The 27,749-nt window shown below is 39.1% G+C and overlaps 1 protein-coding gene across 8 annotated transcripts in view; it reads right to left on the reverse strand.

The window, feature by feature from the left end:
• Nucleotides 1–27,749, reverse strand: part of KDM6A (lysine demethylase 6A) — a 179,300-nt gene that overhangs the window by 147,153 nt on the left and 4,398 nt on the right. Inside the window, exon 1 of one of the 8 annotated variants that reach the window (XM_070784832.1) lies at nucleotides 15,001–15,019. The exons of the other annotated variants lie outside the window; for them this stretch is intronic. The gene's annotated coding sequence lies outside the window, so the exon portion shown is untranslated. Of the gene's footprint in view, nucleotides 1–15,000; nucleotides 15,020–27,749 lie in introns of those variants that run through there. 8 annotated transcript variants of the gene reach the window in all.

Here is a 27,749-nt window from a genome sequence, read left to right on the forward strand (position 1 = left end):
GCATTAACCTCATTCAATTTATACAAACCTATGTGTTAAGTACTAGCATCCCTATTTTACATATGAAAAAAACCTAAGGCTTAGAAGTGCTAAAAGACCCATGGGGAGGGGGAGGAAGGAGAGGGTGGGATATATGGAGAGAGTAACATGGAAACATACATTGCCATATGTAAAATAGACAGCCAATGGAACTTGCTGTATGACTCAGAACTCAAATCAGGCCCTATACCAACCTGAAGGAGTGGAATGGGGAGGGAGGTGGGAGGGAAGTTCAGGAGGAAGAGGACATATGTATACTTATGGCTGATTCATGCTGATGTTTGGCAGAAACCAACACAATACTATAAAGAAGTTAACCTTCAATTAAAAATGAATTATTAAAAAGACAAAGCAGGCAGATAATGTTGCAAGGTTTCGATAAAACACACGGTATACTTATTTTTACCATAATTATGTATTAATTCACATCCAGGAATAAGAAATGCTACATTATAACCAACATGAAGGGGTGGAGCCTGACAATCAGATAGACAAAAGCTCTTAGGAGAAAACAACTCTTGAAATTTTGTACCTATTTTAAAAGGATAATAGTAGGAAACTGCTTCTCTCTCAAGTGTCTGAGGGCTTTTGTACCTAGTATATTCTTCTGAACAGCGCTTTCCACAGTCTTCCTCAACTCTGTCCAGTAGCTCATTAGTTTAGACCCCACTTATACACAATTCTAGATTAATTCCAACTGAAGAGAGATTTACCTTAGCATTCTGAAGCACATTTTCCGAAGTTTTATGAAAAAGAAACTTCCCATTTATAAAAAATATATGTTGCACAGTGGCTCACAATGTAAAACACATTTCTTCCCACTGTCATGATGGAAAAAAAACTTCTGATAAACACTGCTCTGAAAATTCCCTGAAAGCAGTTACCTTCATTCCTATCTTATATTAGAGACTGAGACATTCCACTGAGATTTAAAGCATGCTTCCACTATGCTACTTTTTAAAACTATGACGAATATCATCTCTTCAAGATCTCATCTCCCTAAAACAGAGTAAACACAATTCAGTTTCTTTGCCTAAATAATTTAGCCAATTATTAAGGGAAAAAAATGATTACACTGTGGTATATTAATAAAACAAGGTCATTAGGAATTCATCCTAAACAGCCTTAAATTGCTATGCTTTTATCTCCTCTGTTCTTTTCACACAGTCACCTGATTCTGCCTACCACACTATCTGACATCAGTATGAAAGTTCTCTAATTCTTATCTTCTAATCTTTGTAGGATAGGAAAACAAATTAGTAGCCATGTTTATGAGACTAGCACCTAAAATAAAAATGAATAAATTCACAGTACATGCACTGAGAAACATATTCTGGTTTAGAGCCTTTTCCTTTTGACTTACTTCCTGATTTCATAAAGTCAAGAATGGTAAAGGTCCTCCAGACAGTGGAGATATAAAAATATAAACATAGGAAGAGGAAGAGAATTAAATTAAAACCACAAACATAAAGAAAAGCTATTAACTGAAACCTAAAAGAGACAACTACACAAGTAAACAAAAATGAGAATGAAGATCCATAGAGAGTTTTAACCATCATGGAAGACATCAGCAACAAAATGTGTCAGTTCACTTCAGGTGCTCAGTCGTGTCGGACTCTGTGTGACCCCATGGACTGCAGCACACCAGGCCTCCCTGTCCATCACCAACTCCAGGAGCTTATTCACACTCACGTCCATTGAGTCGGTGATGCCATCCAACCATCTCATCCTCTGTCGTCCCCTTCTCCTTCTGCCCTCAATCTTTCCCAGCATCAGGGTCTTTTCCAATGAGTCAGTTCTTCACATCAGGTGGCCAAAGTATTGGAGTTTCAGCTTCAGGATCAGTCCTCCCAATGATTTCCCTTAGGATGGACTGGTTTGATCTCCTTGCAGTCCAAGGGACTTTCAAGAGTCTTCTCCAACACCACTGTTCAAAAACATTAATTCTTCGACCCTCAGCTTTCTCTATGGTCCAACTCTCACGTCCACACACTACTGGAAAAACCATAGCTTTGACTACATGGACCTCTGTTGGCAAAGTAATGTCTCTGCTTTTGAATATGCTGTCTAGGTTGGTCATAGTTTTTCTTCCAAGGAGTAAGTGTCTTTTAATTTCATGGCTGCAGTCACCATCTGCAATGATTTTGGAGACCAACACAATAAAGTCTGTCTCTGTTTCCATTGTTTCCCCATCTACTTGCCATGAAGTGATGGGACCAGATGCCATGATCTTCGTTTTTTGAACGTTGAGATTTAAGCCAGTTTTTTTCGCTCTCCTCTTTCATTTTCATCAAGAGGCTCTTCAGTTCCTCTTCACTTTCTGCCATAAGGGTGGTGTCATCTGCATATCTGAGGTTATTGATATTTTCCCCAGCAATCTTGATTTCAGCTTGTTTCATCCAGTCCATCATTTTGCACGATGTACTCCACATATAAGTTGAATAAACAGGGTGACAATATACAGCCTTAACATACTCCTGTCCCAACTTGGAACCAGTTCACTGTTCCATGTCTGGTTCTAACTGTTGCTTCTTGATCTGCATATAGATATCCCAGGAGGCAGGTAAGGTGTTCTGGTATTCCCATCTTTTGAAGACTTTTCCAGTTTGTTGTGATTCACACAGTCAAAAGGTTTAGCATAGTCAAAGAAACAGAAGTAGATGTTCTTCTGGAATTTTCTTGCTTTTTCTATGATCCAACGGATGTTGGCAATTTGATCTCTGTTTCCTTTGCCTTTTCTAAAACCAGCTTGAACGTCCGGAAGTTCTCAGTTCACATATTGTTTAAGCCTGGCTTGGAGAATTTTGAGTATTACTTTACTAGTGTGTGAGATGAGTGCAATTGTGCAGTAGTTTGAGCATTCTCTGGCATTGCCTTTCTTTGGGATTGGAATGAAAACTGACCTTTTCCAGTCCTGTGGCCATTGCTGAGTTTTCCAACTTTGCTGGCATATTGAGCACAGCACTTTCACAGCATCATCTTTTAGGATTTGAAACAGCTCAACTGGAATTCTATCACCTCCACTAACTTTGTTCACACTGCTGCTTCCTAAGGCCGACTTGACTTCACATTCCAGGATGTCTGGCTCTAGGTGAGTGATCACACCATCGTGGTTATCTGAGACATTAAAATATTTTGTATAGTTCTTCTGTATATTCCTGCCACCTCTTCTTAATATCTTCTGCTTGTTAGGTCCATATCATTTCTGCCCTTTATTGTCCCCATCTTTGCATGAAATGTTCCCTTGGTATCTCTAATTTTCTTGAGATCCCTAGTCGTTCCCATTCTATTGTTTTCCTCTATTTCTTTGCACTGATCACTGAGGAACGCTTTCTTATCTTTCCTCGCTGTTCTTTGGAACGCTGCATTCAGATGTGTATATCTTTCCTTTTCTCCTTTGCCTTTAGCTTCTCTTCTTTTCTCAGCTATTTGTAAGGCCTCCTAAGCAACTATTTTGACTTTTGCATTTCTTTTTCCTGGGGATGGTCTTGATCCCTGCCTCCTGTACAATGTCACAAACCTCCATCCATAGTTCTTCAGGCACCCTGTTTATCAGATCTAATCCCTTGAATCTATTTGTCACTTCCACTGTATAATTGTAAGGGACTTGATTTAAATCAGACCCGATGGTCCAGTGGTTTTCCCTACTTTCTTCAATTTAAGTCTGAATTTGGCAATAAGGAGTTCATGATCCGAGCCACAGTCAGCTCCCAGTCTTTTTTTGCTGACTGTATAGAGCTTCTCCATCTTTGGCTGCAAAGAATATAATCAATCTGATTTTGGTGTTGACCATCTGATGATGTCCATTTGTAGGATTGTCTCTTGTGTTTTTGGAACAAGGTGTTTGCTATGACCAGTGCATTCTCTTGGCAAAACTCTTTTAGCCTTTGCCTTACTTCATTTTGTACTCCAAGACCAAATTTGCCTGTTACTCCAGGTATCTCGACTTCCTACTTTTGCATTCCAGTCCCCTATGATGAAAAGGACATCTTTTTTGGGTCTTAGTTCTAAAAGGTCTTGTAGGTCTTCATAGAACCATTCAACTTCAGTTTCTTCAGCATTAGTGGTCAGGGCATAGACTTGGATTACTGTGATATTGAATGGCTTGCCTTGGAAACGAACAGAGATTATTCTGTTGTTTTTGAGATTGCATCCAAGTTACTGCATTTCAGACTCTTGTTGACTATGACGGCTACTCCATTTCTTCTAAGGGATTCTTGCCCACAGTAGTAGATATAATGGTCATCTGAATTAAATGTGCCCATTCCAGTCCGTTTTAGTTCAGTGATTGCTAAAATGTCAATGTTCACTCTTGCCATCTCCTATTTGACCACTTCTAATTTACCTTGATTCATGGACCTAACACTCCAGTTCCTATGCAATATTGTTCTTTACTGTATCCGAGTTTATTTCCATCACCAGTCACATCCACAACGTGGCATTATTTTCACTTCGGCTCAGCCTCGTCCTTCTTTCTGGAGCTGTCTCTCCACTCCTGGGCACCTACCGACCTGGGCAGTTCATTTTTCAGTGTCATTGCCTTTTTGCCTTTTCATACTCTTCATGGAGTTCTCAGGCAAGAATACTGAAGTGGTTTGCCATTCCCTTCTCCAGTGGACCACGTTTTGTCAGAACTCCCCACCATGACCTGTCCATCTTGGGTGGCCCTACTCATCATGGCTCACAGTTTCATTGAATTAGACAAAGCTGTGATCCAAGTGATCAGTTTGGTTAGTTTTCTGTGATTGTGGTTTCCATTCTGTCTGCCCTCTAGTGGATAAAGGCAAAGGAGAAACCCCAACAAGATGGTAGGAGGGACGAAATCATGTTTAGAATCAAACCCCACACCCGCCAGAGACACTCGGAGGGCTCAAACAAAACCTTTTGTGCACCAGGACCCAGAGACCCCACAAGAGACTGAGGCTGACCTGGCTTTGAGTGTTTGAGTGGCTCCTGCGTAGGCATAGCTCAACAGCAACCTGCCATGGGGACAGGGGCTCTGGTTGCAGCAGACCTGGGAGACAGTGTGTGAGCCCCAACACAGAGTCACCAAGCAGACAACCCACAAACTGGAGAACAATTATACCAAAGAAGTTCTTGCACTGTTGCGAAAGTTCTAGGGCCCACAACAGATTTCCCAACCTGGGGATCTGGCAAAGGTACTGAGAACCCCCAGGTAATTTGACTTTGAAGGCCAGTGGGATTTGATTACAGAACTTCCACAGGACTGGGGAAACAGACTCTTGGAGGACACAAACAAAATCTTGTGCACACCAGGACCCAGGAGAAAGTAGCAGTGATCCCACAAGAGACTGAGCCAGACCTGCCTATGAGTGTCCAGGAGTCTCCAGCTGAGGCGAGGATCAACACTGGCCTGCTGTGGGGTTAAGAGGCACTGAATACAACAGTACTGGCAAGAGTCCTTTTGAAGGAGATCCACTATCCCTTACCCTACACATCAAGAGAAAATTGGATTAAATATTTATTGAGCGTGGCCCCGCCCATCAGAACAAGACCCAGACCCCCCCCACAGCCAGTCCCTCCCATCAGGAAGCTTCCACAAGCCTCTTATCCTTATCCATCAGAGGGCAGAGAGAATGGAAACCACAATTACAGAGAACAAAATGGATAAATAAGTTCAAATATATTTATGCTGGAATACTATTCAGCAATAAAACTGAATGATGTAGTGCTTTACATGGATGAATCTCAAATATGTTCTTCAGCAAAAGCAATTGAGACAAGAGTACACATGATTCTATTATATAAAATTCAAAAATAAGCAAAACTAACTTTTGATAACAAAGGTCAAAAGAGTGGTTACTTCTGGGAGGAGAATGGAGATAATAGCTGGGAAGAGGCATGAGGAGCAAGAGTGTTAAAACTGTTCCATTTCCTGATTTGGGGTGGTATTTACAAAGTGTGTTCACTGTGAAAATTTACTGAACTGCCAGCACACTTAGGTGAACTCAACTGTATTCATGTTATACTTCAATGAAACTAAGTTTACTTGAAAACAAAATTCATTACGCAAGGGACTTCTGGTTAAACAATTCAGTTGAACAACTGAGTTTATCTCTGCTCTCATCCAACACCTCTGAAGTAAGAGTGAAGAAATTAAAAGACAGCCACCCTTAAGAACAAACAAAAGTATGGCAGACCATACTTTCCAACACTGACCACAATAATAACCCCCCCATCTCACACACTTTTCTGCAATCTCATCTTACCACTCCCTCACAGAAATGGAGTTTCTGTCCCCTCTCCTGGTTGGGGCTTGTGACTGTCTTGACCAATAGATTATGGCAGAAATGGTGCAGTGTGACTTGAGGAAAGATCATAAAAGGACATGCAACTTTCACCAGATCCTAACTCTTGAGCTGCCAGGTAAAAAGTCTGCAAGATAAAAACTGCCTCAAGGACACCATGCTGGGAAAGCCACATGTAGCTGAGCCCAGCCTTCTAGCCCTGCTTGGCAAGGTGCCACAGGTCTAGTAAGGTAGCCACCTTGAAAGCAGATCCCAGCTTTTTGAGTTTCCGTCTGCAATGAGTCATCACAACTGAGGCCCCAAACATGGTGGGGGGAAGACATCCCTGCAGTACTCTCTGCAAGTTCCTGACCCACAGATTCTATGAACATAATATAATGCTGGTTTGGGGGTGGTTTGTTATAAAGATAACCAGATGAGAGAGAGAGAGAGCAAGCACGCAATAGACAAAGCAAGTCAATAAAATTTTGAAAGACAATGCTAAGTGTCATAGGTTTCAGACAAGTCAGAAGCCCATTCAAGCAACAGAACCCCAGAAAAGTATGTAAGAAATGGTAGCAGGGGTTGAAAAGAGGAAGATTATGAAAAAACTGAATGAGAACTAGTTAAATTCCTAGATCTGCTCCTCCAGGTCAGGCTGCCAGGGTACACTCTTTCCCATAATATCTCCTCCCCAGACCAAGACCAGAAATTTGACTCTAGAGATGCTGGACAGAAACAAACACCAAGATAGATCAGGGTGAGGAATGGCCACATAGTCCATTTCCCTATTTTGGCTACCAAGACACTAGCTTATGTGTCTTGCAGCACCAGGATGAGGGTAAGAGAAGTCCCAGAATGCTAGTTATCCAACAGGCCTAGTGGCCTACACAGTGACAGAAATCTCTGAAGGATATGACAAATTTTTTTTAAAAAGGGGGAAGGGGGACTATAAATTACCTGGTGTCCTAATGTGTTTGACCATACTGATGCTACATACATGAAAGACACACAGAAAACTAAAACAAAAAGCCAATTTACTCCTTTAAAAAAAAAAAAAACTGTGTGCATAAAAAGAAAAAATAATCACACTGAACAGCATTTGTTTCTACAGTCTTCATAATATCTAAACACTGATTTACTCCAAAACCATAACACTACGGAGGAAGCAGAAAATACGGGGGCAAATGGAGCACATAGATGGGTGGCTATCTACTACTGCAGAAAAATCTCTAAAATTTCAGAAATCATGAAATAGCAGCACTGGAAATATAAAATGCGATGATACACACCACACCAAAGAACTGAAAGAATGAAAAGGGGATGCTTTAGAGGAACGGAAGCATTCTTATTTAAAAATATAGCAGAATTTCATGTGCTGTGCTTAGTTTAGTTGCTCAGTCATGCTCCACTTCTTGTGACTCCCTGGACTGTAGTCTGCCAGGCTCCTCTGTCCATGGGATTTTTCAGGTAAGAATACTGGAGTAGGTTGCCCTTTCCTCCTCTAGGGGATGTTCCCAACCCAGGGATGGAACTGCCCACATCTCCTGCACTGCAGGCAGGTTCTTTACTGCCAGGTAGAACTCTATACTTGATGTGAATTATGTATCAATAAAGCTGTCACTAAAAGAATGAATTAAATTCTAAAAGAGAAAAGATTCTGGAAGCACAAAAAACAATTGGTTCTACTTCTACAGATTAAGGGAAAGCTTCGTAAAAGAGGGGACCATGTGACCAAAGTCTTGAAATGCAAAATAAGGAAGATGGAGAAGCACAGAGAATGAAGTTAAAAAGTTTTTTGGGGGGACCCAAACATTGAGGAACATCAGATGCCACTCCAGTCAATAGGAAGAAATCAAAGGTTTTTGAGTAGGAAGTTATCAGTTTGAGCGAAGTTCAGAGAACGATTCTCTGAACAGACCAAAACCTAGAAGTGTTGAACTACTACAATACCTAAGCAAATCAAGAGGCAGAGAAAAAGAATTATAGCCAAAGTACAGACACAGAAATGTCTGTGTATTTGTATGTCTCTAATTTTTTAAAATAAAGCTATAAAGTTGGAATTTTTAAATGGTCAGAGGGAGAATATGATGGTAGGTTTGATTTTAGAACAACATAATTATTTTTTAACCATGTAAATATTTTAAATATTAACACTGTAAAAAAAAGTTGTAAGTTAAAAAAGTAATCCCCAAAAAGCCAAAAGCAAAATCAAACACACAAACCTTAATGCAAGGGGTTCCCAGGTGGTGCTAGTAGTAAAGAATCCACCTGCCAATACAGGAGGAGCTGGAGATATAAGTTTTGATCCCAGGGTCAGGAAGATCCCCTGGATTAGGAAATGGTACCTGACTCCAATATTCTTGCCTGGAAAATTTCACGGACAGAGGAGCCTGGTGGGCTATAGTCCATGGGGCCGCAAAGACTAAGCGAGTGAAAGAAAGAAAGTGAAGTTGCTCAGTCGTGTCCGACTCTTTGCGACCCCGTGGACTGTAGCCTGTCGGGCTCCTCTGTCCATGGGATTCTCCAGGCAAGAATACTGGAGTGGGTTGCCATCTCCTTCTCCAGGGGATCTCCCCAACCCAGGGATGGAACCCGGGTCTTCTTCATTGCAGGCAGATGCTTTATCCTCTGAGCCACCACGGAAGCACACACACACAAACCTCAGGGCGCAGCCAGTCAATAACATAACAAGACCGAATAATTATTTCAAGGAATTTTAAAACACAGTAATTTAAACAAACATTCCCGTGGAAGATACCTTAAAGACAAAAACAACAACAACAATAACAAAAAATCCTCAAGCAACAATTAGCAACCATAGTAGTGTTGATACTGTAACTCTAACACCATTAATGTGTGTACTCTGTGATAAAGCAATGGAGTAATTACGCTACTGTCTTTGAGAACCAAAATTTTCAGCATAATAGAAAGACATTTTTTTAAAGATCAATGACAAACATTGTAGTTCCAAATATGAACTGAAAGTTCTGCATGAAATCATAAATTTACCTTTAAAAAAGAACGCTGAGTGACATCAAGGAAAACATTGGAATTGGACCCCCACCAATTCTCCAGTAAGAAAACTGACAAATAACTCTAGAAGTCAACCAAAACCTTTCAGCAATCTGGGCAGGATTTGCTCAAGAAAAATGGCTGAATCTTGGTAAAAACAGAGCTTTCTAGCTTTTTAACTTGCTCTGGTCCCAGCCTCCCCAGTCAACTCCACAGTAGACCTGAAAACTAACAGCACAGATTTGCAATACAAACCCCAACCTGAAAAGCCAGCAAAGAAGGCTGAAGCTCTTTAAAGCTTCATTTCCAGGAAATTTGTAATTATTTGACTTGTCTGATGGTTCCCTGAAGACCCTACTTACAAGGCTATTTGTATTCAACCTGATTTGGGGCTTGCCCAATACAAAGGCATTTTACTCCAGGGGCATTTGTCAAAAACTATTCCAGGAAGCTGTTTGACTGTGGTTTTCTGAAGCAGTGAATAACAACTGGAGCAAACAAAAGAATAAGCAAAAATCCTAAAAGGAAAAGCGGGGCAATGAGATGTCCCTAACAGCTTTGAAAAGGGCCAACACATATAAAAACCCTGAGACTCAAGAAAGCAAAACACAGACGTAGGCTTTGCACATATCCACAAAAGACCTGAGAAGTCCCTAGGCTCTCTCTGACCATGAGGCTCTACACAATCATGAGAGTGAAGGTTATGGCAGAGCTGTCAACTGCCTGCACACAGACCACTCTTAGCAAAGACTGGGAGATTTATTGGTTCCAGACAGTTACCTAAACACTGAAGTACACAGAGATTTCAGTGGCAATACAGGACAAAGAATACAAACTACAAAATTAGTTCAGAAAGTCACTGTAAACAACGAAACAACTATTCCACTAGACAATAACAACAGCAAATGCTGCAGAGGGGGAATAGTCTGCTTTCCAGAATTGCTGTGTCGTATTAAAATGCCCAGTTTTCAACCAAAATTTTTAGATATGCAAAGGAATAAAAATAAGTACAGTCCATCCACAGAACAAAGGGCAATCAATAATAACTGTACCAGAGGAAGCCCAGATGATATGCTTACTAGACAAGACTTTAAATCAGCTATTTTAAGTATGTTCGAAGAATTAAGGGAAGCTATGTCTAAAGAACTAAAGTGAAGTGTATATATAAGAACAATGTGTCAAACAATATCAATAAACAGAGAAATTACATATATATATATATATATAAAAGATCAGAAGGAGAAGAGAGCATCAGAGGATGAGATGGCTGGATGGCATCACCAATGCAATGGATGTGAACTTGGGCAAACTTCAGGAAATGGTGAGGGACAGGGAGGCCTCGCATGCTGCAGTTCATGGGGTCACAAAAATTTAGACACGATTGGGCGCGTGAACAACATAAAAGATCAAGTAGCAAGTATGATAACTGATATTAAAAATACACTAGAAAGGCTCAAAAATATATCTGAGCAGGCAGAAAGAATTAATGAACTTGGGAATAGATCAAGTAAGATTATTCAGTCAAGCAAGAGAAAGAAAAAATAAGAAAAATGAACAGAGCCTCAGAGACCTATGGGAAATCATGAACAACAAAATGTGCGAATCGGAAGTCACAGAAGGAGAGTTGAGAAAGGGAAAGAACATTTAATGAAAAAATGGCTGAAAAGTTTCCAAACTCAGTAATTTTAAAATAATAATAATCTCACAGCCAAAATGCTCAATGAACTCCAAATAATTAAATTCAGACCTACACTAAGAAGCACTGCAAACTCAGAAAGAAAAAAAAAAAAAGAATCCTGAAAGCAACAAGAAGTGATCTATCATATATAAGGGATCCTCAATAAAATACCTGATTTCTTCATCAGATACCACAGAGGCCAGAAGGCAATGGGATGACATGTTAAAGTGTTGAAAGGAAAAGCTAGTCAACCAATAACCCTACATCCAACAAAACTATTCTTAAACATGAAGGAGAAATCAAGAATTTGCCACTAGCTGACATGCACTGAAAGTAATACAAAAGGTAATCATTCATGTTGAAATGAAAGAAAGACAATAACTCAAACACACAAGAAAAACAGCACCATGAAAGGTTAACTAGCTAAGTAAACAAATACATTTTTGGTTGTTAAATTAATTTTCTTCTATGTGAAGTAAAAACACCCAAGTAAGGGACTTCCCTGGTAGTCCACACTCCAAATGCAGGGGGAGCCCAGGTTCGATTCAATATCTGGTCAGGGAACTAGATCCTGCATGCATACAGCAACTAAGAGTCTGCATGCCACAACTAAAGATTCCACGTGCTGCAAATAAGACCCAATGCAGCCAAAATAAATATTTTTTAATGTTAAAAAAAATGTTTAAAGAAACACGCAGTAGGGCTTCCCTGGCTGCTCACTGGTAAAAAAAATTCTCTACCACCTCTCTCCTACTAAAAACTTCTCAATCATGTTGTCTGTTTTAAGTGTTTTCAAATTTGGAAAATGTTATGTTGTTCTGCTGGCCTTAAAATGGCAAGCGAAGTAGAATGTTCTATTTGTATATTTGTCTTGTGAATCTAAAGAGTTAACTGTTGTTTGATGGCAAATCAAAACAGTAACATTCTGCTATAATCCAGCTTATCTTTCCATTTCTTGCTATACATCTAAATATATGCTTCCTTTAAAAAGTGTAACAGAAACTATTTGGGTCAAAAGCAAGCACTGTAGTTATTTAAACCTTGTCCCCAAAATAGTAACAGCTATAGGTCAAGCCCTGATACAAGGAAACAACTTTGTAATGCAAATGTTATGATCAAATATGTTATGATGGATATTTTCAAATTAAAGATTTACCTATAAATTAGATTTTTTTAAACACTTACTTCATATGATAGAGTATCTTGAGGCAAAAATTTTCACAATCCAAACTTGAATTACCATAAAAGTCAATGGAGGACTTGAAACACCACCAAAATGGAGTAACTTCTGTCCTCTCAGGTATACCCTCTTAGAACTAAAAAAAAATCCTGGATGTAAACGGCCAAAGATAGGAGGCATCTGAAAGATGAGGAAAAGCAGTGGACTTCTTAGAGACATCAAAACTGGAGGAATGACAAGGCAGTTAAGTTCCCTGGGTTTTACTGTCTCCCTTATTTCCAGGACAGAATGCTGCTTCACCATCACAAGTCACAGGCAAATAAGCCCCAAGAAAAGGCTTTTTCCTCCCAACCCAAAGAAATCTTTTCAGTAATACCCACCACACTCCAGCCAAACCCCAATGGAAAACCCTCCATGCAAACCCTTCAGTTTCAGGGACGTCAAGCATGCAGCTAATCTTCCACACTCTCTTCCTCTCAGCCAGACTGGGGAGCAGGTGGTGTCAACCCAAGTCCCCTACTAGGATAGTGTTGGCAGAACAGAACAGGCAGTTGATCTTCTATCCCTCACATATCCCCAGTTCTCCTGCCAAGATGGTATGGATGAGAAAAGCAGCAGCAGATCTTCCAGGCCCTGCAGAACCAGAGGGGTGGCTCCAATACTCCTGTGCTGGGTTACAGCAAAACTCAAAGACAGCTTATCTTTTTTCACACCCAATGGTGCTGAGATTCACCCATTTAAGGTAGTGTCAGTGGGGTCAACGGCAAGCTGGGCTGCCGAAACCACCACCCAAAAAGCTGTGTGAGGCAGGATTAGTCACCACTACATTGGAATACACACACACCTGGTATCAGCAAGAACCAGATAAGAGCTGAACCAGCACTCTATCTGGCATCAACGAGACTGAACAAAGTGTTGTGAGTTGGAGCCAGTCAGCAGTCCACTTTCTCCCCATCCCTGGTGTCAGCAGGGACTAGTGAAAGGTGAACCTCCACACCCAACGAGCAGTGAGACTGAATGAAGAAGTCAAGAGATGACGCAGCCAACAATCCACTTCACCCATTCTCTGGGTGCCAGAGGTGCCCAGAGGGAAATGAGCTCCCACCACCACCACCACTTGGCATCAACTCAGGGGAAGTGGTACCAAGTGGGGAGCTTATGCTCCATCCTGCAGCATCAGAGTGCTGTGAGTTAGCCCTCCACTACTTCTCTCTTGCTGAGAAGCATGACTCATCAGGAAGCTGTTCTTATACCCCCTCTACTCAGAGGCAACAAAGGGGTGTAAACTGGCGCCCAACTTTTGTCAGGAAGATTATCAGTGAGGCAGCTGTTGAACTTGCATCCCATCAGTCTATACCAAGACAGTATGAGTCACTGCTTTACTTTTCCCAGGGTGGTTGTCAGTAGGGCCCAGTCAGAAGCTGAATCTACACAGCCACCCAGTCCTGGCATTACAGCTTAACAAGGATTTTTACCTATTATAAAAATAGAATGCAATCTAGAATTCTCATAGTGATATCAAATATGCCCAGGATACCACTGAAAATCACTCCCCATACCAAAAGCCAGAAAACTATAAAGTGAATGAGAGAAAACAACAGATTCAACACTGAGATGAACCAAGTTTTTGATAAACTATCTGACAAAGATCTTATTTAACCAATCCATTTTTTAAATTCTTGACATTAACAGAACTATATTGAAGTTTATTAACATTCCACTCTTAAATTTCTTATCGACAAACAGGGATAAAACTCCTAAGCCAAAACCCTCAAACAAAACTAAAAATAGGGAGAAGCTTATAAAACTAAATATGGATTCCAGCATTAACAGCTGAACAGAGAATGATTTTTAAATTAGTAGCGGATGATAAAGTTGTGCAGAAATTGAACACTTACAACTTATCTAAAACTTGGAATCACTGACCAGAAATTACACAGTTGGATCATGGGAAAACAGCAGAAAGAGTTACAAGTAAACCTACACTGTTCCAGCTGCACCCCATGCCGTTCTCAGAAGAAAGCCTGGCACTGACTAGATATTGGGCCAGACTAATACTGGCAACAGAACCAGTGATAGTAGCCTGCCTACTAGAAGAGCCTTCCATTGAGTTGGCAATTTTGATGTGGTGGATCTCACTACTGTTGGCACCTTGGTGCCCGACTATGCAGGAAAGTTAAGTTATTTGGAATGGTGAGTTTATGGGTGGTTTGAGTAGATACAACCAAATTTGCCCAATAGCTTTTCACCTCTGGGGAGCTGGAGTCAATTATGGTGAATCCAGTCCTGCCTTGCATCATAAGTCTGACCAAGGTTTTAGTCAATATAAATGCTTCAACAAGCTATTTTAACTGCTCTTGAAACAAATTAGAAAATGCTAAGTCTCAGGAAAGTTGTTTTATAAGAACCAAGTGGAAATTACAAAACTAAAAAATATAATACTCAAAATAAAAATTCTCTGGACAGGCTAAGCAGTAGAATGGAAGTGTCAGACAACAGACACAGCAAACAGATCAAAACAATTTAGCCAAGCTAAAATTGAAAATGGACTGGGGAACTGGGGGTGGAGGACAGAGTTTCAGGGACCCAAAAACAGAAGCGCTAAGATTCTTATCAGAGTCCCAGAAGAAGAGAAGGTGGGATTGTAAAAGTATTCTAAAATATATTATCTAAAAAATTCCAAGCTGTGGTGAAACACATTAACTCAATGAAAGAAACCCACACCAAGATAAATAAAACTAAAGACATCCACACCAAGATACATCGTAACTTAATTTCTGAAAACTAAAGGCAAAGAAAAATTATTGAAAGCAGCCAGAAAAAAACAATAAATTACTTACAGGGGAACACAGACTCCAATGACAACAAATTTCTGATTTGAAACCACAGAGAACAGAAGAAAATAGCACGATTTCCATGGCTAAAAGAAAAAGAACGGTACATTGTGAATTCTATATACAGCAAAAATATCCTTCAGGAATGAAGGGAAATAAAGTTATCCTGAAAAAATGACTTTAAAAGTTCTCTAAATAGAAAGGAAATGAAAGCAGAAGGCTGGGACTTCAGAAAGGAAAAAAGAACATTGGAATATATAAGATCATGAGTAAGTATAATAAGATTATTATACAATGCATGAGTTTCATAAATCATATTTGCTGGTTGAAGCAAAATTTATCACACCATCTGGTGTGATGTTCAATGTTACTAAGAGAAAACACTTAAGAAAATTATATTTCATAAGAGGGCAGACAAAAGTACCTAAATGGAAGTAAAGGACTGCACTTCACTGGAAGTAGTAAAACATCCACAACAGAAGACAGTGATAAATTACATATGAATATTCCAGTACCGAGAACCACCAGTAAAAAGTCTATACAAAGAGATACACTTAAAAACACTACTAATCAAGATGGAATCAAAAAATATATATCCAGATAACCCACAAGGAGGAAAGCAGCAAGAATGAAAGAAACCAGAAAGAGGAACAAGCCATAGTACTAAGCAGACTTGAAGTTCTAACATATCAACAGTTACCTTAAGTATAAACAGTCTATACCAATTAAAAGAGACGGGAAGAGTGGTTTTTTTAAAATGATATAACAATATGTTGTACTCCCCCCCCCCCCCCAAAAAATCCATCTTAAATACAACAGGTAAAGTTAAAGTATGGAAAAAGACATACCATGTAAATATTGATTTTTTTAAAAAAAGCAGAGTGGCAATATTATTATCAATAAAGTAGACTTAAGAGTAAATAAAATTACTAGCAATTTTAGCAAGAGCAAAAGAGACACTACATAATGATAAAAGGAACAACCCACCAGGAGATATGACAAACTTACGTACACATCAAATGACAAAGCCTCAAAGTACAAGAAGTAAAAACTGATAAAAGGAAAAACAGACAAATCCACAATTACAGTTGGAAATCTAGAAATACCACACTCTCATTAATTGGTAGAACTACTAGACAGAAAATCAGTAAGAATATAGAAGAACTGGACAATAAAATCCACCAAAAAGATCGAATTCTCATGTATATAACACTCCATCCAACAGAATACACATTCATTTCAAGCACACATGGAAGGGTCATCAAGATAGACCTCATCCTGGGTCATAAAACACATGTCAACTAAGAGAATGAAAATTATACAGAGTAAATGTCCTTATCATAATAGAATCAAGCTAAAAAGTCACTCACAGTAAAACTAAAAATCAGTGACAGTGAAAACAGGAAAATCTCCAAATACTCAGAAGCTGCGTAACACACTACTAAATACTAAATATTCCAAGGACTGAAGAGGAAATTTAAAAACCCATAAAACTGAATGAAAATACGAGAATATGTGGGACACTACTAAAGCAGTGCCGAAATGAAAATATAAAGTACTAAATTTGTACATCAGAGAAAAAGAAAGGTCTCAAATCAATAATCTAAAAGACACGAACAGACATTTCACCACAGAGGTGAATATTTCCTTCTGAATACAGAAGGAAAATAAGGACATGAAAGACATTCAACATCACTGGCCTTTGGAGAAATGCAAATTAAAACTACAATGAGCTATCACTCACTACACAGCAATAACACCAAATGCTGGGAAGGGTACAACAAAGCTAGAACACTGGTGGAAACTGCTGATGGGAATGTAAATGGTAGAGCTGCTCTGGAAAACAATTCGGCAGTTTTTCATAAGACTAAACAAGCAACCAGCAGCAACTGCACTCTTGGACATTTATCCCAGAAAAACTTAGGCTCACAAAAACACCTGTACAAAATGTTCATAGCAACTTTATTTACAATAGCCACAGACTAAAAATAACTCAAAGTATCCTTCAACAAGTAAATGGTTAAGGAAACCATGGTACATCAATAACACGGAGGAACAAACTATACATAAGGATACATACGCTGATCCCACCTATATAACTTTTTTTCAATGACAAAATTATAGAAACAGAATAGATCAGTGCTTGCCAAGGGTTAGAAACTGGGGGTGGGGGGGTGAATATGGCTCTAAAGGACATGATGGATACTTGTGATAAACAGGTCTGTATCTTGACTATCTCAATGTCAATATCCTGGTCATGACATTGTACTGGATTTCTTATTACTGACAAGTGCATGTGAATCTATAATTTTTTCTAAATAAACAGTCAATTTTTAAAAAGCAAATAGAAAAAAATTGCCATTTACAGAAATATATACACTCGATTATGAATCAGTCATGGTATTGTCCACTTCTATAAGGACAACCGAATCCAACAAAGAGGATCCAGCTACCTCTTTTCACAGAATCCTGACTAAGGGTGGAATCATCTTTACGGATAACAGTAAACATTATCCTTTGATGTCTGAATGCTGTCTACAACATTCTGGCCAAGTAGTGTCAATGAGCAAACTTGAATATCTTCAATGACAGAAGACTCACTTATCTATCCATTTATAGATAAACACTTTGAAAAAGTGTTACAGAAGAAGTTTCTCCTTAAGAGTTATACTCTGAAACTAAGGTACAAACTTCAGACCTATCTTTTTGACTAGCAAGCTTAGAGTAAACATATAATCACAATATACTCATACATATACACACACAGAGCCAAATTCAACAATAAAAGTTCACAGTCAATAGATTGGAAAGCGCCTCAATTAATGCCAATTCTTGCTACTTTTAGGGAAACTGAGGGGCCTTACCATCTGTAACACCCAAATATCTGTACCTAATAGTACATATTTACTGTGACATTTCTTATCAATTCATGTCTGACAATTCATTTAGCCCTGTCATGAGCTCCTAATAAACAGGTAAACACACAGTAATTATACCCATGTTCTAGAATTAGAAACATCAGATCTGACCTAAGAAATAATTCCAACTATAAAAAAGTAGTAGTTTGGAGAAGTCAAAACACCATTAATAAATAAGGCTAACTTTCAAATCAGTCCAAGACTAACTGAATAATTTATCATATTAGACTAACCAAAACATACAATTCTCAGTTACATTATGTACCTGCATTCATTTCTGGTCTTAAAAGCTTGAGGCTGAAATCAAAGAAAATTACAATCCAGAACAAAGTTCCATTGTGCCCTCCTTTTGGATCAAAATCTCCAAAATTGAATCAATCCTAAAAATTCAAATGAACCACCACCTAGAATTCTGACGCTAGACAGTCACTTTGGAAATTCGTAATCAATCCCAGGGACGGGGGAGCCTGGTGGGCTGCCGTCTATGGGGTCGCACAGAGTCGGACATGACTGAAGCGACTTAGTAGTAGTAGTAGCCCTTCATGTTAACAGACGGTGAAACTGGGACCATAAAAATTAAGCAAGTTGACAAAGTAGGCAGCAGACTCAAACACTGGTCTTCAGTTTTCTGATCCACTGTTCTTTCCAGTTTATCACACAGCCTTCCAATCAAGCAAGTATTTTGAACACCCAGGCTGAGAAACAATTCTAAGGCCTATTAACTATGTTAAGGGAGCATGTGCTTAAAACAATTTTTCCAGTTAGAGCAGTAAGTTCTCTAGGGATCAGTTCACATTCTCTTCCCCTAGCACCCTTGTAATCAGCAGAGGAGAATTTGAGAGAATATGGGCAGTGATCATGGAACACCACAGAACAGTGTGATATAAACCATGGCATTTAAGCCTAACCAATCCAGTGGTATTAACGCTTTTCATTCCTCTCAGCACACTCCTGTTGTTAACACTTCTACCCAAGAATAGAGAAAACTAAATAGCTGAAAACAATGGAGTCCACAGTCCGGCTTCAAAGAAAACCACACACTCTCCAAAATCATATACAAAATGTCTACAGCTACACTGGCCCTCAAATGGTTAATAACCTCAAATAACTAAAGTACCACCATTCCAACTCCACCACCAGTCAATATATAATGAAAACAAAGGTATTCTGCTACAAGTTAGTAACACACTAGAGAGCTTCCCTGGTGGCTCAGACAGTAAAGAATCTGCCTGCAATGCAGGAGGTCTGGGTTTGATCCCTGGACCAGGATGATCCCCTGGAGAAGGGAATGTTAACCCACTCCAGTATTCTTGCCTGGAGAATTCCACGGAAGGAGCCTGGCAGGCTACAGTCTGTGGGGTCACAAAGAGTTCGACAAGACTGAGTGACTACATAAAATAACATACTAGTAGTGTTAATTGCCCAGTCACGTCCGACTCTATGCAACCCCATGGACAGTCAGGCTCTTCTATCCACAGGATTCTTCAGGCAAGAATACTGGAGTGGTTGCCATTCCCTTCTCCAGATCTTCCTGACCCAGGGATGGAACCTGTATCTCCTGCATTGCAGGCAGATTCGTTACCGTCTGAGCCACCAGGGAGGCCCGTAACAAAACATTAAGCCCTGTACTGTTTATGACTAATCAAGAATACAAGTTTACCTATTTTTCTTTTTCTATAATAAAAATCAAGAATAAGTCAAGAAGGTGAGTGACTCCTGCAAATATAAGATATTAAGTGGTATAAACTATGGCTACTTCTTTAAACATTCAGGGAGTAAATTAAATCAGTATTCACGGAACCTCAGAATCAGTGGTACCAATAAAATCAAAATATGAAGGCAAATTTTGCCAATTACTTCAACTGAGTTCACAGCATATAAAATTAAGCAACTGCTATCGTAGGAAAAGACATGTGAACATACTTTCAATTAAAACTTTTGCAGTTGAAGAATTTCTACCTTTTATACCATATATAAAAGTACTAACAGGGCTTCAAAGTAACTTAATCAACCAAACCAACCTCCTCACCAACATCTCACTATTTGAATGAGAGAACTCTCAAGTCCAAGACAATTCAATATAAAAACAAGTAATATTTTCATATGGCAAGCAGCAAAATTAACAAAGCATTTTAACAACTTAATGTAGTATGGTCTCATTTGCCTGGAGAATCCCAGGGACGGGGAGCCTGGTGGGCTGCCGTCTCTGGGATCGCGCAGTCAGATACGACTGAAGCAACTTAGCAGCAGCAGCATTTGTGTGGGAAAAAGATATATAATAGAATATACTTGTATGTGTTGAAATATGAAGTTACCCAACAAAGCTTTTATCAGTGGCTGCCTGAGATTAAGAAATATATAACCCAGAGATGGTGTGGGAGATTCTCTTTTTACTGCAACTTCCTCTATGTAATTTACAATTTTGCACTATTCCAAGTATACCTATTCAAAAAAATCTGCATGCAAGTATTTCAAAAGTCAAAGATCGGATCATGGCTGCAATTAGAATGGTGGCATCGAGGATGGAGAAAAACAAACAGATTTGAAATTTAAGATGTAGAAATGTCAAGATTTGGTGACTATTAGGACTTGCTAAGAAAAAAAAGGAGTTAAAAACAGCTCTAAGGTTTCTGGCAAGGGAAATGATAAGTGCCACTTATTAAGACAGGGAACATCAAAACCAAAGATAAATTCAGCATGCATATGTTCAGTTTAAGATGTCTTCAAGATACCAGGTAAAGTAATCAAGTTCAGTCAAGCATACATGCAAGTTGGGAGCAGACAGAGTAAAGATCTAGAACAGAATTTCCTTGCAAAGCAGACTGGGATGCAGAAAGCCAAAGTAGTCAGATGTTAAGAAAGTCAAGGAAGAGTGTTTTCAAGAGATCTCGAATCTGCCTCTGTCTCCCCCACCCCTTTCCTAAACTATAGACTCACTTTTAAAACTGTCTTTTCCGAGATGGTAACATTATCTTGTACTGAGCTCCTTCCACACCAGGCCTACCTACTGCCAGGCACTTTACATCTCTTTTTTCCCTAACACAAAATGCTATAGCCTGACAGAAACCTATTACCACTTCCATTTTACGGATAAGAAAATTGAGCCTCTGAAAGATAAAATAATTTGCCCAAAGATCATACATCTAATAAGCAGCAGCAGAATTCTATTCTAAAATTCATGTAGTCTTATCTATCCATCAATATTTAACAACTGGATCCCTTTCCTCTCCACTTTATCCCTCTCACGGGAGTCAATAATATCCTGGTCATGTCACTTCCCCTGATTAGAGAGTTGAGTTCAGTGACTCCCCAAAGCTTCCTATCATCTACAATGATGGGGGCCACACGCTCAATTACCTCCTCCCTATCCCATTCAGTTCAATTCAGTCGCTCAGTCGTGTCCGACTCTTTGCAATCCCATGAATCGCAGCACGCCAGGCCTCCCTGTCCATCACCTACTCCTGGAGTTCACTCAAACTCACGTCCATCAAGTCGGTGATGCCATCCAGCCATCTCATCCTCTGTCGTCCCCTTCTCCTCCTGTCCCCAATCCCTCCCAGCATCAGGGTCTTTTCCAATTAGTCAACTCTTAGAATGAGGTGGCCAAGTATTGGCGTTTCAGCCTCAGCATCAGTCCTTCCAAAGAAATCCCAGGGCTGATCTCCTTTAGAATGGGCTGGTTGGATCTCCTTGCAGTCCAAGGAACTCTCAAGAGTCTTCTCCAACACCACAGGTCAAAAGCATCAATTCTTTGGCGCTCAGCTTTCTTCACAGTCCAACTCTCACATCCATACATGACCAATGGAAAAACCATAGCCTTGACTAGATGGACCTTTGTTGGCAAAGTAATGTCTCTGCTTTTGAATATGCTATCCAGGTTGGTCATAACTTTCCTTCCAAGGAGTAAGCATCTTTTAATTTCATGGCTGCAATCACCTATCCCATTAGGACAACCTTAATCTCTCTGGGTCCACACTAAATTATTCACAATTCCCCAAACACCATTCAACTTTATACCTCTAACTCTCTGCCCTCTTATTCTTCTTGCTCAAATTCTATTCATGTTTGATAAACAAGACCAAAATGTAACATCTTTCTGCAGTTTCTCTTACCCACTTCTCCAGCCTAAATTAACTGCTCCAAAACGTTGGGAATTTGTAGGGATAGTTTAAACTACCTACAATCAAAAGTTTTAAATGTTTTAATTGCTCCATCATTTGAGAGCTCAAAGAACTCTATATATACACCTTGATTACGGCACTTACAATATCAAATAGTCATTCTGTCCATCTCTCTCCACAGATGCAGGGGCAGAGGCCAAGTCTTACTTGTTGCCCCAGGACTTGGGAGAGTCCCTCACTCACAGCAGTTTAGCAACTATTTCGCAAACCAATCAAGCAAAGTAAAAGCTTTTCTGGTTTTCATTCTGACACCTGAAATTCTAAAACCTAAAATGCTTAACTATTTTATCTTAAAAATAAATTGTCCCTAAATAATAATAAACTATCCAGACTCAAACAACCAAGATTCACAAAGTTCTTCGAAAAAATTATCTTATCATTATTGTATCTATTAATATTACAAAGTTCTACCACAATATAATACAAATTCACATATATTCAGCTAAATATCTGTTCGCTACTTATTTCCCAAGCAACTAATTCTTAACTTCCATAAGGCAAAAAAATTAAGACTCAATCATATTTGATATTAAGAAGTTATTTTAAGCCCATGCCCCACAACAAAGAGTAGCCTCTGCTCACCACAACTAGAAAAAGCCCGCATGCAGCAACGAAGACTCAGCACAACCAAAAACTAATAAAAAAACAAGGCATTTTTATGTGTAATAAAGGCATTGTGGCTATGTTTCAGTCGCTGTCGTCGTTTAGTCGTGTCCAACTCTTGCAACCCCATGGACTGTGGCCTGCCAGGCTCTTTTGTCCATGGAATTCTCCAGGCAAGAATACTGGAGTGGGTTGCCATTTCCTTCACCAGGGTATCTTCCCAATCCAGGAATCAAACTCAGGTCTCCAGCATTGCAGGCAGATTCTTTTCTGACTAAGCTATGAGGGAAGCCCTATGTTTCAGAGACAAGCTGAAATATCTATGGATTAAGAGATTTCCTTCACAATAATGGCAACACAGGGTAAAATACAGATGAAACAAGACAGATTATGAGCTGAAAACTGTTGAAGGTGGGTAATGATTGGTGATGACTGGTTGATTTTTTCTGCTTTTCAAAATACTGAAACTTTCCTCTAATACACTGTTTTCTTTCTTTCTTTTTTTTTTAAAGAAAAAGATCCAGTGAACACAATACAATAGATCTAGTGGGAAAACAATCCTTTATCTTTATCTAAGGATTCCTTAGATAAATTTATCTTAAGAGTCCTTTATCTAATGGTTCCTTCCATTGCTCTAAATTAAAATAAACTAGATGATCTTATATAATACACTTGCCATGGGGATTCTCCAGGAAAGAATACTGAAGTGGGTTGCCATGCCCTCATCCAGGGGATCTTCCCAACCCAGGGATTGAACCCAGGTCTCCCGCATTGCAGGCGGATTCTTTATCATCTGATCCATCAGGGAAGCCAGTATAATATGCTTAACTACAACAAAGCCCAACCTTGTTCATGAGAATAAACTTAGTAGTAGTATATTTTATTTATTATAACAGACAAAATACTACCACACAGACTAAACCACAAAAATACAAGGACACATTCACAAAAGAATGATGACTGTATTTTGAAATGTAGAGAAGTAAAGATAAAAGAAAGAAATGAGTGAGAGAAAATAAGTGAAAGCTTACAGAAGTGGCAAACAGCCCATAATTTGGCTGAGAAACCTAAAATTCTCTAAATAAGGAATTACTCCCACCCTTCCAGGTTATAGTTTTTAATTAGGTCCCAAATGTCATCCTGGGCCAAATTAAACCCAAAAATAAAGTCATCAGTGAAACAGATGCTAAAGATCAAAATGAAGAAAGAGTACAGCCATGTAAATAAATGCAAAGAAACAGGACCAGGGTGAGGGTGAGCAAAGAAAGAAATGGGACCAAACAGTATACACATCTCTACTTCATTTACCCCTATCCTGACTGAAGGCCCATGAAGATGAGAAGTATCCTAACCCGACAAAAAAGACTTGACAGGTGTCTCTAACTATACACACACTAGTATAAAACCCATCTTTAATCAGTCAAAATATAATTCTTGTATACTCATTATCAGCGTGCTTATTTATTTTTAAGGTAATGCACATCTAAGGTTAAAATACAAACTCACAACAGCGGAGAAATCTAGTTTACAATCTCCCCTCCTCCTCACCCTAGGGCTGTTTTGTACTACAAACATGATTATTATTTAACTACTTCTTGAATATCTTACCAAAACTTGGTCAGAAAATTCCTTAAGTTGACCCATGAACGTTCATTCAAGGATCTCAAGTTAAGAACTCATAACAAAGGTAACCATTACTACAAAATGAGAAGAGTGAAAGAAAACACAGTAGATGACAGTCTGAACATCTGCTAAAAGCAAAAATCTGATTGTAAACCATGCGCTCCTAAACAAAATTAAAAGATGCCTTGCTAATAAAGAAGTCAAGAAATACCATCTCCAATAAACACAATCAAGAAACAAGCCCAATCCTATTAATAGGAGACATTCTACTAAGGCCCAATGGCAGGTAGAACTTTGAAACTGAACTCACAACTGCCCTAAGAGTAAACTGAAAATGGGGATCCGAGAAAGCAAGGAGTGCTTCTGCGGGAGCCATCAATGTCCTGCCCATCTCCAGCACTACCTATCTAGGGAAAGAAGGTGCAGATTACAAGAGTCCCCAGGTACGAGGAGCTAAGAGCCTGGTTTGTCTTTCTCTACTGGGGTCTAGTGTTCAAAGTACATAATTTGTTGAAACAAATGACCAGATAAATGGAAAAGGGTGTCTGTAAATCAAGCTAGCCCAGAAGCCACTGTGCAATTATCTCACAAATGTGAACACCCCTTCCCCATTTAACTCATGTATTGTAAAATACTAATGAAATAAAAAAAAAATACTAATGAAATAAATGAGTTTTAAATGTCTGATACAGAATATGTTACATAATATAAATTCTCATTAAATGTTTCAAGAAAAAAATGAAATATATCAGGATATGCTAAGTCTCATGCGCTTTCATTAATTTTAACCTAGCAACTATTAGATAATTTTTCAAGTTAACTCCAATAATCTAAAATCCAGGGGTTCTTAGTTAACTTTTGAAATTCCCAAATCAGGAATATACAGTCCAGAATAGTTAAATCTACAAAGAAGAAACCTGAGGAAGACAGGAGCCAGGACAGAACCCTATAAAGCCAATGCTTCTCCTGCCTTTACTTTAGTCAGGAGAATGTGTTAGGAAGCATAAGGAATGTCAGAAGTAAGTTTTCATTAGTGCAGTGAATGATATTCAAGTTAATGTGGCTTGGCTCGAAACACTACAAAGGCATCTCCACTTTTGCATAAAAGGGCCTAAGAATCAGCAAATCCAGGATCCCAATACTGTCCACAGTGCACACACAGCCGAAGAGTCCCATCCAGCCCTGTGTTCCACCACTGATCAGGTGATTCTGGGGCTAATGTCTACTGCTGGCAACACTGCATGTAACAGGTGCCACCAAAGCACCTTTCCAGCAAGGCCCCTGATAGACACTGGTACTCCGTTAAGCTTCACAAACAGGTTCCTGTGACTGCTTTTGTGCATGCTTGCTAATCAATGTTTTTATGGATGGCCAAAAAAAAAAAAAAAAAAAAGCCTTTCTAACTTGTAAATTGTTAAATTGATCTGTATCGTAAACCTTCAGGATACTCCACTTTCCTACCATCACTGATGTTTTTGTGATAGTCCTCCTCATACTTATCTCACCCTTTAAGGGAGCTGTAAGTTTTCAATGCAAACAAGGGATATCTTCATTATCTCCATATTTCCTGAATAGACGACTTGTATTCAGTGTACTCAAATATTTGTTGCTTTAATTTACCATTGACAAATTACAAACCAGTAGAGAAAACTGACAGAATTGTATGTGAGGCTTTGTTTGATATGAGTACATAAGACTGTCGATCATGTATTCATTCAGTTCAGTTCAGTTCAGTCGCTCAGTCGTGTCCGACTCTTTGCAACCCCACGAATGGCGTGCTGCCATGGCCAGGCCTCCCTGTCCATCACCAACTCCGGGAGTTCACTCAGACTCACGTCCATCGAGTCAGTGATGCCATCCAGCCATCTCATCCTCTGTCGTCCCCTTCTCTTCCTGCCCCCAATCCCTCCCAGCATCAGAGTCTTTTCCAATGAGTCAACTCTTTGCACAAGGTGGCCAAAGTACTGGAGTTTCAGCTTTAGCATCATTCCTTCCAAAGAAATCCCAGGGCTGATCTCCTTCAGAATGGACTGGTTGGATCTCCTTGCAGTCGAAGGGACTCTCAATTAAACTTCATTAATTAACTAGTTTACAAATAAATACATGTGGGCCTTAAATAACCACCATTTCAATTCTTTGACAACCTAGTGGTGTTTTTGTAACATAAATTAGTTCTCTGGATACATTTCAAAAATATTAATTCACAGTGTTTTAATTCATTAACATCAATTGCAAAGAGTTCAAAGCATCACAATGAGTTTCAAAGTAAGCTTAACCAAAAGTAAACTTTTTCAAATCTGCAAAATAATACTATTATTACATATATAAAAACTAAATGTTACATAATCAAGTCATAAAAAGATATTTTTACTCTGTAGCTAGCCAAGCACTGAACCTTCACTTTGGTTCAAAGTGCATAGCCCACCATTCCACTTTACCACCTACATCACAAAAACTCATCTCTCACAGTTTTTAACAACCTGAAATGTACAGAGGTGGCAGTTAAATGTTCCTGTGTCATTTCAATTTGTAATTGAGTCTACAAAAAGAGTTATCCGGTGAGGGGAAAGAATTCAGAACTTTAAGTGCATGTTTATATATTCCTGCAATTCTAATGTGTGGCCAGATAAGCAAGCACTTTCTATAATCTCTTACTATAGCTTTATTACCAGAAATGTATCAAAATCTTAGGAAATGTATAGCAATTGCCTGAGACTTTGTCCAGGTAAATAACAATGACTATAACTTACAAGACAACTTTCCAAACTTAAAAATACTTTTATAAGATGCATCAAATTAAAAACCTAATTTTGAAACAGAGAAGTGTGACATTATTCTGCGGTTACTTTTGTAACCCAAACACTCATCTCTTTTAGCGGTGGAAATGAATATATTCCTTTAAAAGTGCCAGTAAACAAAACACACACATAGAATATAATTTTAAGTATCAACATCCAAATATTATAGTATAAAAAGTCACCTTCTACAACTGACCTAATAATTTTCCCTTACCATATACATTGGGCTTCCCAGGTGGCGCTAGAGGTAAAGAATCTGCCCACCAATGCAGGAGACTTTAGAAACGTAGGTTCAATCCCTGGGTTGGGAAGATCCCCAGGAGTAGGAAATGGCACCCCACTCCAGTATTCTTGCCTGGGAAATCCCATGGGCAGAAGAGCCTGGTGGGCTACAGTCCATAGGGTCGCAAAGAGTCGGACACAACTGAGCACTACCACAGTGGTAGTTTAGTCACTAACATGCAAGCAAACCAAATTTAGGAAAATATATGCTTTAATGGATCTTAACCTACTTCCACTACCCCCGGAATTTTAAATTCCAACTATTTTCATGCTAATTATCTCCTAGGAAAAAGAAGAACGTATTTTTTTTAAGTACATACATTTTAGCCACCATGGGCCTCCCTGGTGGC

This window comes from Bos indicus, chromosome X, assembly GCF_029378745.1.
Source record: "Bos indicus isolate NIAB-ARS_2022 breed Sahiwal x Tharparkar chromosome X, NIAB-ARS_B.indTharparkar_mat_pri_1.0, whole genome shotgun sequence".
Lineage (NCBI taxonomy): Eukaryota > Metazoa > Chordata > Mammalia > Artiodactyla > Bovidae > Bos > Bos indicus.